Source organism: Bombina bombina, chromosome 2, assembly GCF_027579735.1.
Source record: "Bombina bombina isolate aBomBom1 chromosome 2, aBomBom1.pri, whole genome shotgun sequence".
Classification (NCBI taxonomy): Eukaryota; Metazoa; Chordata; class Amphibia; order Anura; family Bombinatoridae; genus Bombina; species Bombina bombina.
This window is the reverse complement of record NC_069500.1, coordinates 614,530,423-614,546,284: the sequence shown is the minus strand read 5'-3', so window position 1 is coordinate 614,546,284 and position 15,862 is coordinate 614,530,423. Positions and strand designations below refer to the sequence as shown.

The window sequence follows — 15,862 nt, the reverse complement described above, 5'->3', positions numbered from 1 at the left end:
GAGCTCCGATCGGAAGATTAGGGGTTAATAATTGAAGGTAGGTGTCGGCGATGTTAGGGAGGGCAGATTAGGGGTTAATACTATTTATGATAGGGTTAGTGAGACGGATTAGGGGTTAATAACTTTATTATAGTAGCGCTCAGGTCCGCTCGGCAGATTAGGGGTTAATAAGTGTAGGCAGGTGTCGGCGACGTTGTGGGGGGCAGATTAGGGGTTAATAAATATAACATAGGGGTCGGCGATGTTAGGGCAGCAGATTAGGGGTACATAGGGATAACGTAGGTTGCGGCGGTTTACGGAGCGGAAGATTAGGGGTTAAAACTGTAATGCAGGGGTCAGCGATAGCGGGGGCGGAAGATTAGGGGTTAATAAGTGTAAGGTTAGGGGTGTTTAGACTTGGGGTTCATGTTAGGGTGTTAGGTGCAGACGTAGGAAGTGTTTCCCCATAGGAAACAATGGGGCTGCGTTAGGAGCTGAACGCTGCTTTTTTGCAGGTGTTAGGTTTTTTTTCAGCTCAAACAGTCCCATTGTTTCCTATGGGAGAATCGTGCACGAGCACGTTTTTGAGGCTGGCCGCGTCCGTAAGCAACTCTGGTATCGAGAGTTGCATTTGCGGTAAAAATGCCCTACGCTCCTTTTTTGGAGCCTAACGCAGCATTTGTTTTAACTCTCGATACCAGAGTTAAATTTATGGTGCGGCCAGAAAAAAGCCTGCGGAGCGTTAACAGCCCTTTTACCGCCGAACTCTAAATCTAGGCCTTAGTTTGTCACTAACAATTGTTTTTGCTGCCATTAATTAATGTGAGGTAGAACAGTAGGGAAAAACTTTTTTTTCTAAAGTTTTCTTTTTAGGAAGTATTATCAGTATTATTGTCAGTATTATGCAGCCCTCAAACACTTTTAAAATGTAAAATTTTTAGCTTTAGAGCTGTTAATCTCACTATTCAGGGTTCTGGAAATGAAAGAGAGACACACCTACATTTCAATATGATACTTAGATCCCCCCCCCCCCCCTCCAAAAAAAATGAATTTGCATGATTTCTCTCTGTGTGTTAATTTTTATTTTTTAAAATGTGACTGTCTGTATACATTTGGATCAGTAGTTGCCAATAATGTGACATGTTAACCAGTTTTTGTTGACGTAAAAATGCATAAGGTGTAAGAATACCTGTTCTATTTTTAATTTTTGCTGTTTGTTGCTAGTTTGTAAAAGAAATACAATAAATAAGGTTTATTGTTTAATTACATCATCACTTATCATTCTTTTTTTTTTTTTTTTTTAAATGGAGTCACCAGGCATGGCATATGTGCTCTGTGTGAGGCAAATATATTTAGTAAACTGCATATTTTATTATGCGGTTTATTTTGTAATTTTATTTATAATTATGTATATTTTAACTTATTTTAGAAACTACTTGCTTTTTTATTATATGTATTTCTTGCATATTCTTTTCTACATTCTATGCATTTCCAAAGTATTCTCCATGTTTTATTTGTGCATTTTCATGTTGCTGTACTATGTGGAGAGAATACCATTCGTTTTCATGTTGAAATATATTATTTAAAGATTATGCATATAAAAAGTGTAGAATTGAAAAAGAATTGAAAGAATTGAAAGAATTGAAACATTCCAATGAATTTGTTTATTTAACATTCTAAGGGAAAGATATGAAATGTGCTGTTTAATTAGAAAATGTTATTTTTGCACTAATGTCTCGGTTTAACAAAATGATTAAATGCATTGCTAAAGTTCCACTCTGGAGCCTCAACACATTGAAACTCTTTAACAGGAAGCAGCCAATGAACCAATAAGCAACTACATATTCCCATAGCAGACAATCACTATCTGTGTCCTGGTAATGATATGCAATGTGTCAAATCTCTTGAGTGGGGCTTGATCTATGTTTTTAACCTATTTGTGGGATTAAACACACAGTTAAAGAGGTGCACTGTTTAATGAATTAGAGCTTTTAATGTTTGCATTAAAATGACCCTTTAATGAATCTCTAGATATGCAATCCAGCAATATTTAAATCTTTAAATTATATTAATATTTTATAGTTTTTGCCTGTAGACATATTATTCACTGTACCTCTTAGCCTGGAATCAAGTACATGTGTGGGTGGAAACTTGATTGAACACTTGAGACAGTGACTGTTCCAAACCATCCTTTAGTTAAACAATAAAGTACAGTGCAAGCGCATTTCAAAACCCTGAGTGAAGTCATTTCTTTTTTTATATCCTTAGAAGTTTTACATTTTAGTTCTAACTGGAGTTACTGGACATAAACATTTATTTTTTTAAATTTCAAACCATGAAAAAAATGTGTGCAGTTTTCTACAACTTTAACAACCTTTAAATACAATACAATTGTATAATCATCAAATGCATAAGAAGACAATGCAATAGCACTTACAATGAATTTTAGACAAGCATCAGATTTCTCTGACAAATTTCCTTCCATTTCCCTGTCCCCTGTATCATCACGTGACAGCCATCATTGAATCACAGACTTATTTAAAGGGACAGTATACTGTAAAATAGTTTTTCCCTTAATGTGTTTACAATTGCTTTTTTTACCAACTGCAGAGTAAAAAATGTATGAAAATTAGCTTTTTAAGGTTTATTTCTGTATATTAAAGCTCTGATTTTGTGTTTTGAAGCCACAGCCTAATAAAATAGTTTGAACTTGTAGGTATAATCAGATCTCATTACTGTATCACATTGTGCAAATATACCTGCTTCTTTATCTTATATCTGTCCTTAAAACAATCACCAGTACTTTGAGAGAACAATGGAAAATCAACATTTTATTACCTTATCTCTGCTTTATCACACTGGGAGTGTAATTTCTTCTGCTGGCTGTGTTTACAAAGCTTATCTATAGCTGGTACGCGCGGCCACAAACTTTCAGAATAGGTGGGTATACCACATGCTAAATTAACAATTTCAAATGCCAATATAAGGGTAAAGGAGCTACTTGTAAACAATTTAATACACTCCAGCAGGTAAAGTGGATCATTGTGAACAAATTAAAGGGGAGAAAAATTTTGAGTAAACTGTCCCTTTAAGTATATAGTGTGAACTCTTGCACATGCTCAATAGGATCTGGTGCCTCAGAAAGTGTGCATAAATGGAAGTGCATCAGAAAGTATCCCTCCTTTAAATTGTTGGCTCTCGATTTAACTATTTTCCCTTATATCAGGAGTTTTCAAAGTCTTAGGTAGTGGGCCTCCCCTCTGACAAAATTTACAAGCCAGCCCCCCCCCCCCCCTCATAATAAATGTTATTTTATTTTTTCTCTCTTTTTAGTTTTAATTTGTGGAATTTACATCTGATCCAGGGTTCACATACAGCTCTCAAGAGCTGATTCCACTCAACCAAAAGATTCACTCATGTTTCAATTCTGATCAAGAGAATATAAGCAACACATTGTCTGAGCGATTTCAGCCTCAGTGCCTTTCCTCCACCTACATCCCGCCCTTCGCCCTAACCCACCTTGAAACGGCAGGTGTGATTGTCGGCTCTTAAAAATCATTCTACAGTTGCTGCTTGTGGTTTCCATACAATAGTGTCACTACTCCCGTGCTTCAGTTATATGCTCTAGTGCCTCGTTGGGGAGACCCGCCTTACACTTTGAAAACCAATTCCTTATATTAACCCCCCACCAATGATTGACTACAATTTGAAACTTTTATATACTTTAAAGTGCAGACTTCTATCTTTTCCTATAATACAGGGAGTGCAGAATTATTAGGCAAATGAGTATTTTGACCACATCATCCTCTTTATGCATGTTGTCTTACTCCAAGCTGTATAGGCTCGAAAGCCTACTACCAATTAAGCATATTAGGTGATGTGCATCTCTGTAATGAGAAGGGGTGTGGTCTAATGACATAAACACCCTATATCAGGTGTGCATAATTATTAGGCAACTTCCTTTCCTTTGGCAAAATGGGTCAAAAGAAGGACTTGACAGGCTCAGAAAAGTAAAAAATAGTGAGATATCTTGCAGAGGGATGCAGCACTCTTAAAATTGCAAAGCTTCTGAAGCGTGATCATCGAACAATCAAGCGTTTCATTCAAAATAGTCAACAGGGTCGCAAGAAGCGTGTGGAAAAACCAAGGCGCAAAATAACTGCCCATGAACTGAGAAAAGTCAAGCGTGCAGCTGCCAAGATGCCACTTGCCACCAGTTTGGCCATATTTCAGAGCTGCAACATCACTTGAGTGCCCAAAAGCACAAGGTGTGCAATACTCAGAGACATGGCCAAGGTAAGAAAGGCTGAAAGACGACCACCACTGGACACACAAGCTGAAACGTCAAGACTGGGCCAAGAAATATCTCAAGACTGATTTTTCTAAGGTTTTATGGACTGATGAAATGAGAGTGAGTCTTGATGGGCCCGTGGCTGGATTGGTAAAGGGCAGAGAGCTCCAGTCCGACTCAGACGCCAGCAAGGTGGAGGTGGAGTACTGGTTTGGGCTGGTATCATCAAAGATGAGCTTGTGGGGCCTTTTCGGGTTGAGGATGGAGTCAAGCTCAACTCCCAGTCCTACTGCCAGTTTCTGGAAGACACCTTCAAGCAGTGGTACAGGAAGAAGTCTGCATCCTTCAAGAAAAACATGATTTTCATGCAGGGCAATGCTCCATCACACGCGTCCAAGTACTCCACAGCGTGGCTGGCAAGAAAGGGTATAAAAGAAGAAAATCTAATGACATGGCCTCCTTGTTCACCTGATCTGAACCCCATTGAGAACCTGTGGTCCATCATCAAATGTGAGATTTACAAGGAGGGAAAACAGTACACCTCTCTGAACAGTGTCTGGGAGGCTGTGGTTGCTGCTGCACGCAATGTTGATGGTGAACAGATCAAAACACTGACAGAATCCATGGATGGCAGGCTTTTGAGTGTCCTTGCAAAGAAAGGTGGCTATATTGGTCACTGATTTGTTTTTGTTTTGTTTTTGAATGACAGATATCCCCCTAAAATAGCTAAAACTAAAAACAAACTAAAAACTACTTCCAAAAATATTCAGCTTTGATATTAATGAGTTTTTTGGGTTCATTGAGAACATGGTTGTTGTTCAATAATAAAATTAATCCTCAAAAATACAACTTGCCTAATAATTCTGCACTCCCTGTATAGATTTACCTTTTAATGTGTATTTTAAAGAAAATATTTTATTCTGTAAAGCTACAAAAAGGTCATAGGATAAGTATCTATTTTATACGTAAGCACATTCATTTGCTAATTAAATAAGGTTTTTAACTCTATTAATAAAACAAGATGTTGCAGTAGAAAATGTACTTTATGAATATGTATATTATCCGTATGTACAGTAATCAGAATAACCTATTGAGATGTATGAATAGTAACATCTTTCCAAAGTATGCATCATTAACACATGATCCATAGAATATAATGAAATAGAATTATGCAGGGATGCTATTTTCCATATTTTTCCCCTTTTCAGGTAGGGAATACATAGCTTATCTTTTTTATCTTTGTACACTAATTAACATACTGTAGATTAAATAAAAATGTCAAACTGCATAATTATCTGTGAGTTCACCGTCACATTTATTTGTGCCATTACATTTAATAATCTTCTGCAAACCAAACGCTCAGGTCAATAGTTCAAGTGTTTGATATTGATATCCCAAACAACAATACTGAATACAAATTCTCAGACACTTTCCTATTTATTTATACCATTTTATTTACTGATAATCTTAGAAATTCAATAACTAATCATAAAACATTTAAAATATAAATTTTGCAGTTTGATCCTATTAAGGACACAGTAAATATCATGTCATTACAAAGCATTTCTATATTCCTATATAACATTTCAGCCAAGTCTAAACAAAAGAATAGCCATTATACATACATGGCTTACTATGAAAAAATTGGGCATATTTTATACATTTAACAGACCATAGTTGTTATCGATGCAGCTTGAGTAAAATCAAAAACATTTAACCCCTTGTTGCCAGCACATAGTTAAAGGGACACTGAACCCAAATTTTTTCTTTCGTGATTTAGAGAGAGCATGCAATTTTAAGCAACTTTCTAATTTACTCCTATTATCATTTTTTCTTCTTTCTCTTGCTATCTTTATTTGAAAAAGAAGGCATTTATGCTTTGTTTTGGTTCAGACTATGGACAGCACCTTTTTTATTGGTGGATGAATGTATCCACCAATCAGCAAGGACAACCCAGGTTGTTTACAAAAAATGGGCCGGCATCTAAACTTACATTTTTGCATTTCAAATAAAGATACCAAGAGAATGAAAAAAATTTGATAATAGGAGTAAATTAGAAAGTTGCTTAAAATGTCATGCTCTATCTGAATCATGAAAGAAAAAAAATGGGTTCAGTGTTCCTTTAAGTTAAATGAATATTGATAGCAGTGATTTGTTATTTATTTATTAATTTAATTTAAGATTTAAAGTTACTTCACATTGAAAGTTCCAAAGAAATGCTAGAATTTAAAATGCCTGAACTTCCACAAGCTGATATATGCATTTTAAATTATTAATATATGCTGTTCCACTAAAGTTATTTGTACACTTTATGATTGTATGCACTATGTATATGAACTTGTATTTTCTCATATTATGAGTAGCTTTGCCCATATTTTACTATAAAAAAAAGTAATAAAAAAGGTAATATTAAACGTTGTTAACAGATGTTTGTTAGTGGAAAATATTAAATTAAAATATTTTTTTATGGAGGAATTAGTAATTATTTTTTTTCTGTTTTATTTTTTATCTTATAAAATATGGCTTTATATGGCTCTGCACAAGCTAAAGATTCATATAGTATTGAAGATTATCTTCTTTAAATTGTAAATTAGCTCCCTCATAGTTCTTTTTTTTAAAAATATTTAATAACATTTACTAATTATTTTATATGAGATAAATCGATTCAGTTTATGTGTCTATCGTGTTTACTGAAAAATATGACATTATAGATAAATAACTTAATTATCTGACATATGAACATAAGAGCAGAAAGAAAAGTTGATAAATATTTACCAAAATGTTTGAATCAATAAATATTATTTTAGAAATGATTGCCTCTCTTACTTGCGAAAAATGTGTATATTTGTAACCAGGGTTTCGTAAGTCATACCAAGCAATGACAAGCCATATTTTTTCACTGAATGAATAAAAAATAACTTAACCTGATTATTATCAAAGTCTCCCTGGGTAATACATTGTAATCATAATTGCAGATATCATGAGAATAATTTAGGAAAGTTAAATAATAGTGATTTAAAAACCAACATGGGATAACTAGCCTTCTCTTTTAAATTACCAGAAAACACTAGGGAATAGAATATGTTCACACATCCTGTAAGAAAACCAATTAAATAAATTGCATGGAAAATGTTGATATCACACATCATATATTTTGTATATAGATATGGTTCATTTTATCTATTTTTTTTTAACTGTAATTTGATTGAGTAAGAGTTATTTAAATAGTAACCTGCTTTTTCATTGTAAAATAAAATATTAGAAGAACAATTATTATTCAATAGCGATGACCCAAAATTGCAGTGATAAGAAACGAAACAGCTAGGTTACATAACAAATAGAACAATAACTGATCATGTAGCTAATAAAACCCACCCAATAAACCCTTAAAAAATCCTAACACTAACCCCCAAATAAAGCTGTGAAAAAGCCGAATAGCAGCGAGATCGATGACTGTTAGTTAACAACAGTCCGCTGCTCATCGCCCCGTACTTGGTGCGCGGCTTTTTGACAGCTTTTTTGTTAAATATGGAGAACGTATTCAGGTCCGCGGCCGCGATGTTAGGCGAGCGTATTGGTGCCATTGAATGCAAGTAAGTTGACGGCTTGATAAGTAGGTTTCTATATCTAGTGTGCCAGAAAAATTAATTAAAAACACAACTCTGTAATTGTAACTTGTATAAAGTGCTTCAAAGTTGCTAATTTTTAGTTGTCTGTCACATATGTGGGTATGGTGGAAGGGGAAAAAGAAGAACTGAACCAACAGTGTTAGGTAAATATAAGAGCTTCTATTTAGGAACTGTGTCTTGTATTGCTCTATATTAGGGTAGATAAGCCACTTTAGTATTACAACAACAAATAGTAATATAGATTTAGATAGTCTAAAATTAACAGAGTGCAGATTAAAAATTAACTCAAGATGCCCCTGACGCGGTCGCGTTTCACTTATACGCTTCCTTTAGAGGGAAGCATATCAGACTTGTTGTCTTATGAGGAATAAACCTAGTTTGATTATTATTATTTAGATTAAGTGAAACCCTATTGAGCCTAAATGCAATACTTATCCAGGATTTTAAAAGGATTATTTGTTACTAGTAGTACAAGCTGATATGAGCCTGACAGTGTATTTGTTTTCTGTATTCCTGGAATGTTGTGTTGCATCATCCAATTTTGGGTCAGATTACAAGTGGAGCGCTAATTAATTGCACGTCAGCAAATGGGCCAACTTGCAAGTTTGCTGGTGTGCAATAAATAATCAGTCATTACAAGTGGCTGGTTATTGCTACCTCAAGTTCGCAGTAGCAATTAGCGCTTATAAAATTAACCAGAGGTCAGATCTCTGGTTATTTTTATAATTATACCTAAAATACAGCAGTGTGTATTTTATTAAAAATAAAAATTGTAGAATTTTTTATTTATTTAAATAACTGCACCATGCAGTTTTGGAGGGCTAAAGTTGGTGGGTGTGGGGTGTTAGAGAAAAAAAAAACGGCACTGAAAAGTGCCTTTTCATTGCGGTCTATGGGAACTGTTTGTTTCCAGTAAATATATATGTGTTTTTTTAAATGTTTTTATGTTTTTTTTACACATATAAACACATAGATATATATGTATATTTGCATATACATATATATTTACACTTTGCTGCCATCTCTGCATGACCCCCTTCACTGTGCTTTTGTTCTGTGCCGTGTATGACGGTATCAGAACGAGGCTCCCACTGGAGCCTATGGAAGCTGCTGTCGACTTGTAATACCAGTGCACATTAGCATGTTGTAAATGTGCCTGTGCCTGTGATGCAGGTTCGGGGGAGAATATCCTTTTTTTTAAGACTGTGAACTATTAACCTTTATTTATTAACCTTTATTTATTTAGAATAAACTTTTTGATATTGAATACTTTTGAATTGAGCTGGTCAATTTTATTTAAAGAATGCTGTATTTCCTTTTTTATTTTTTGTCATGACGATATTTAAGCCATTCCGTTCTCTTTCTTCATATTTTTCCTACATAAATATATATATATATAAGTGCATTGGAGCCCTTTGCATTAAAGTAGATGAAGACATGAAAAAACTATTTTAGGCAATATTTATTTTTAATAATGGTTTTAACTATGTATTTACTGTAAATATTTCACATTCCCATGTTTTGCAGATATCAGAATATGTTCTAAGTATTTTTAAATAGATATTCCTATATAAATATGTATATATCTATACCTTTAAATAATCATGTATAAATATAGGTATAAATATATATTGTACCAAAAAAACATCCAATACATGTAGAAATATGAAGTTATGAATGAATAGAACATATTTTTCTATGTCAAGAACATTTGAATGTGAAATATTCATATTTTAATGTCGGGTTAGAGAACTTGAGAATATTTGATCGTGTTTGCATGCAAGTAGGGTGTTATTTTCCACTTTTTTGCTCCATTGACTTCTATGGGGGAATAGGTTATTGTGTGCGCAATATTCAAAGTTCGACTTTTTGCGGTCGTTGGGTTAGCGCTCAAATGAAAACAGTTTACTTTCAACTCATAATACAACTTACTTCTTGCGCAGATACCCATACATATATACACATAAAAATACATAAATAAATCTGTACGTACACACACACACACACACACATATATATATATATATATATATATATACACACACACATTTAGACATGTCTATGTATCTATATCTATGTGAAAGTCTTTTGCAGCCCTTTGTTTCAAACACCTTATACCTTATATTTCTGAGCCCTTATAACGTTTTAATAACATTTAAAAAATATATATTTTTATCAGATAGTGTTAAAATGAAAGTAACTGTACTTTTCAATGTATTTATGTTGTGTTTAGTGCAACTTTTTAAAAGTGCTATACCCTTTACACAAGCTTTTCATTCACGCTAACCCGACAATCACATTTGCTTTTACTTTCAAATTGTACTACTAGCGCTCTTTCCGTCACGCAAAAGGCTGGACATTTTTTTTTTTGCTAGCACGCAAAATTTAGCAAACAGCTGGTAATCTAGGCCTTTATCGTTACACTTGGTAACTCCTGAAAACTGAACCTAGGCATCTCCATAGTAAGATCATTCATTTGAAGGAAACTCTGTGTTTTAATTCCTTTTGTGGTATTTATTCTTGTAGAATACAGATGAGCAGTGTGAAAATTCATTCTGTATTGCGTGTACACAAGAGAGTTTATTTTGTCATTTTAATATCAAGTCTTATCTATATTGTGCTTTGTACAATACAACAGGCACATATAAATGCAGAAGCCAAGGTTCTTTGATCTTGACGATTTTTTTTTTTTATGCTTTTGCTGTACACCTGGGACCTTTCACTTACTGTTTTTTCACATTCTAAAGAAACGTATAGCTGTGACTGTAACATTTTTTTCTGGGTATCATTTGTTCTCATTTATTCAGTGTTATATTTGTTTATACAGATAAAAAGATATGCTATGTGACCAAAAGTATGTGGAAAACTAATTATTCAATTCAGCCACACCCATTGCTAAAAGGTACATAAAATCCAGCACATAGCCATGAAATCTCCATAGACAAACATTGGCAGTACAATGTGCCGTACTGAAGAGCTCAGTGACTTTAAACATGTCATCGTCATAGGATGCCACCTTGGCCACAAGTCAGTTCATGAAATGTTTGTCCTACTAGATCTGCCTTAGTCTTATTATTGTAAGTTGGAAGCATCTAGAAGTAACAACAACCCAGTCCATCGAGTGCTGAAGCACATAGTGCACAAAAATCTCATATCATCTGTTGCATCACTCACTACAGATTTCCAAACTGACTCTAGAAGCAAAATCAGCATAAGAACCGCGCGTCAGGAGCTTCATGAAATAGGTTTCCGTGGCTGAGGTGCTGTACACAAGCCTCACACCAACCTGCACAATACCAAAGGTCAGCTGTAGTGGTGTAAAGCATGCCACTGGACTCTGGAGAATACAACCTACCGAAAAGCATAGTCTCTACTGTAAAGTGGAGGAGGGATAATGGCCTGGGCTGTTTTTCATGGCTTGGGCTCAGTCTCTCAGTTCCAATGAAAGGTCATCTTATTGCTACTGGATACAACGACATGTGACACAACTGGGTGGTTTCAACTTTGGAACAACAATTTGGGAAATACTCTTTACTGTTTCAGCATAATTGTGCCCCTGTGTACAAAGTGAGGTCCATGAAGATGTGGTTTGACAAATTTAGTGTGGAGGAACTGTAATGGCTGGCAAAGAGCCCTGACCTCAACATCATTAAACACTTTGGGATAAATTGGAACACTGCAAGTCTGACCTTCTTTTATAACATCAATGCCTGACCTCACAAATGATCTTTTGGATTAATTGGCATGAATTTCCACACACCGTCTCCGCAATTTGTGGAATGCTTTCCCAGAAGAACAGCAGCTGTTATAGCTGCAGCTGCAAATAGGAGGTGAATTCCATATGATGCTTATTAATTTGAAATGGGATGTCCAATAACGCTCATAAAGGTATAATGGTCAGGTGTCTACATACTTTTGGCAATATAGTGTATATATATGTGTATATATATATATATATATATATATAGATTAACAGCAGGAGGGCACTCTCACTTCATAATCAACTTGCCAGGATGCATGCAGGAAATCAGCATAGATAAACAATGGCTTGCACTCTCTGGACTTTTCAAAAACTTGTCTTTATTGTGACGTTTTCGGGAACATTGTCCCCTTCCTCTGTGGAACGGGATAGTGTCCCTCAAACATCACAATAAAGGCATGTTTTTGAAAAGTCCAGAGATTGCAAGCCATTGTTTATCTATCTATCTATCTATCTATCTATCTATCTATCTATCTCTCTCTCTCTCTCTCTCTCTCTCTCTCTCTCTCTCTCTCTCTCTATATATATATATATATATATATATATATATATATATATATATATACCTGTATATACAGACAGACAAATAGGCCATGGCATTTTCCATCTGTATGTAAATTGTTTTAGGTGTCCAGTACAGCACTTATTTTGTATCACTGACTGTATTTGCTTTGGATACCACACAGTTTATTACCACTACCACCAAAAGCTCACCTAACACTCTATGTACTTGATGTGGATTTTTCCATCTTCACGCTGGATATTTAATTACCTTGAGGTAATGGTTTATTGGCTTTGCACTACACATCATATTTCTGTCACTCGCAAAGGTTACGTAAATGATTGTGGCACATATTTTAAAGCAAACAAAGGGTGGCTTTTGGTGGTACATATTACAAATAGTTTAGTTAGGTTATGTATTTGTGTAATTTGCTTTCACTCTGGGCATATCTTAATGTCTTTATTCAGCCATTAAATCAACCTATTTCTTGTTTCTATGTGTAGTTCGCCTGCCTTGGCTATACGTTTTTAATCCATGTTCTTGCCACTTTTGTAATTTTCTTTAGTTACATCTTAAACCAGGTTAGAGGTATCTAATTCATTGTAAAGTATGAAAAAGAGGTTGCATAGTATAAGTAATATGATGACAAACTATGCTGTTCCCACTCAGGTTACAGTAAAGACAAATTATAGATGGAAAGTCTGTGATACAGACAGTGGTGACTCATTGCCTCATAATCACTTAAGCACTTTTTTTTCTTGGTGGTGTCGGCATTCTAGGGTGCACCATATATGTACAATGCCTTCTGTGATTTATGGATATTATATTGGTGCCTTCTTTTTCTCCTTAGCAAGTAAAAATGTAAGATGCCATTGTACATCTGATTCGCAAATGTCTTCTCCATTCTCTGAGGGTCACATGTGAATTTTTGTTTTCTATTTGCTAGATATTATGCAACTATACATAGACAGTCTTGATTTTCTTATAACAATGTCAATAAAAAAAAAATATTATTGCGTCAAACACAGAAGCATGGTCAAAGAAAATAGTTACTTTATTTATTTGTTACTTTTCACAGTATAACTTACGTCTTCATATGTGCATGTAAAGCTAAAGTAATTTTTATTTGGACATTGTATTAAATAGCATTCAAGATTCCTGTGACTTAAAGATGCAACAAAATCACATTATATTTCATCCTTTATTTTACATTTTCTGCTTCATTTACTCTTTTTTTGTGCATGTCACATAATCATTGCTAGATTTGCAGTTTTATTTGTCTATTGTTCTAAGTTTATTCTGTAAATAAAAGAAAATGGGAAACTATGTTAAAATGTCGTCAATGCACCAATTGCAAATACAACTAGTTATCTATTGGGAATAATTGGAAGTCTAATGCCCACTAGGGGAAACAGGAAATTGGAAGCACTTCCTGATAACTGGAGCAAAAAAAAGATTAAACTGCAGCTCTCCAGCTGTTTTTAAATGAAAGCAATTGCACTTTCTGCTATCATTTTAATTTGAAATCTGGAGTACTATAATAGCTGTAAGAGATCTAATGCTTTTTATTAGTTCTTTTATTACTCATATTAGTCCTCTATTAGTTGGAATCCTAAAGTAGACATTTTATATTCCACTTTGGAATTTACATTTTCTTTTGTGATTCTTTATGTATATAACATTTTTTTTTTTATAAATATTAAAATTAAAAGTCTAATTATTTGATTATTTTAAAGGCAACAGCAACACACACACATATCTATATATAAAATCACACACACATATCTATCCTATAATCGCGTTTGTAATGCGTCCGTCGGTGTCGCCAGTTGTGCACGCATCCTAAAAGGAATGTTGGTTGCACGAGGCAGCCAAAAGAATGTTGGCTGCGCGCGCAGCCAAAAGAATCCACCTGGATGCAACGAAGCTGCATCCCGGTGGATTCCGAAAATGACATGGTGATGAAAGAATCTACCGCAGGTGGATTAATTCACTACCCTGTCATTTTTGGAATCCACCTTGATGCAGTGTAGACAACCCCGAAGCCATAAAAAAACAACACGCAACTGCCCGCAAGAAATAAATAAAAAACACGTAACCGCCCACACGAAGTATAACAAAAAAAATCTAACCTCCCACACGAAGTAGTAACAAACACCGAAACTGCAAACCCCCACATCGCAAAATAATAAGAATTTAACCCATAATCTGGAAATAACATAATTAAAATATTAACCCTTTAACCGCCAACCCCCACATTGCAATAAACCTAATTAACCTATTAACCCCTAAACCAACAAACCCCCCACATCACAATGAACCTAATTAACCTATTAACCCCTAAACCGACAAACCCCCACATTGCAATAAACCTAATTAACCCCTAAACCGACAAACCCCCACATCGCAATAAACCTAATTAACCTATTAACTCCTAAACCGCCAACCCCCACAACACAAATAACTAATTTAATTGCTAAGTCCCCTAAGCTAACACCCCCTAAATTAACCCCAATATTAAGTTACACTTAAATAAAACCTAACATTAAATTACAAAAAACCCTCTAAAATTACAGAAAAAGATACAATTATTAAAAATAAAAAAATTAAACCTAATCTCTATGAAAATAAAAAAGCCCCCCCAAAATAAAAACACCCCCTAAACTAAACTACCAATAGCCCTTAAAAGCCTTTTGTAGGGCATTGCCCTAAGTTAAACATCTCTTTTACATTTAAAAATTACTAAATCCCCCCTAATAGTAAAAAACCCCCAACCACCAAACTCCCCAAAATAAAAAAAAACTAACACTAAAAAAAACCTAATCTACCCATTGCCCCTAAAGGTGCATTTCCCTTAAAAGGACATTCAGCTCTTTTACTGCCCTTAAAAGGGCAATTCGTTTTTTTCCAGCCCATTAAATCCCTAATCTTAAAAATAAAACCCCCCAAAAATAAAAAATAAATCCTAACACTAAGCCCCGAATAGGTACTCACCGTTCCTGAAGTCCGGCGGAGAAGGTCTTCTTCCAGGTGGCTCCATCATCTTCTATCTTCATTCGGAGTGAAGGCGGTGGGGAGCGGAGGTATGGAGCTGGCTTCCCCGATGGGTGGATCCTTAGCGGCGGTCCACAACGGCAGCAGTCTTCGGCGGCATGGAGACTCCTCTTCATGCGATTGTCCGTTGCACACTGAAGATTGAATGCAAGGTACCCCATATTTATTGGGGTACTTTGCATTCCTATTGACTGAAATTTTGAAATCAGCCAATAAGATGAGAGCTACTGAAATCTTATTGGCTGATTTTAACAGCCAATAGGATTTCAGTAGCTCTAATCCTATTGGCTGATTTCAAAATTTCAGCCAATAGGAGTGCAAGGTACCCCAAATTGAATGCGGTACTTAGCATTCAATCTTCAGTGTACGACAGACATCGGATGGAGAGGAGCCTCCACGCCGCCGAGGACCGCCACTGAGGATCCACGCATCGCGGAAGACAGCTCCGGACCTCCGCTCTGCGCCACCTTCGTTCCCGGAGGAAGATAGAAGATGATGGATCCGCCTGGAAAAAGTCCTTCTCAGCCGGACTTTAGGAATTGTGAGTACCTATTTGGGGCGTAGTTTTAGGCTTTTTTATTTTAATTTTTGCGGTGTTTTTTTAAGATTAGGGTTTTTTGGGCTTGAAAAGAGCTGAATGCCATTTT

At 35.2% G+C, this 15,862-nt stretch overlaps 1 protein-coding gene across 1 annotated transcript in view; it reads left to right on the top strand.

Annotated features, from left to right (window-relative positions):
- Window positions 1–15,862, top strand: part of RFX3 (regulatory factor X3) — a 445,346-nt gene that overhangs the window by 268,654 nt on the left and 160,830 nt on the right. The gene's annotated exons all lie outside the window — the stretch shown is intronic.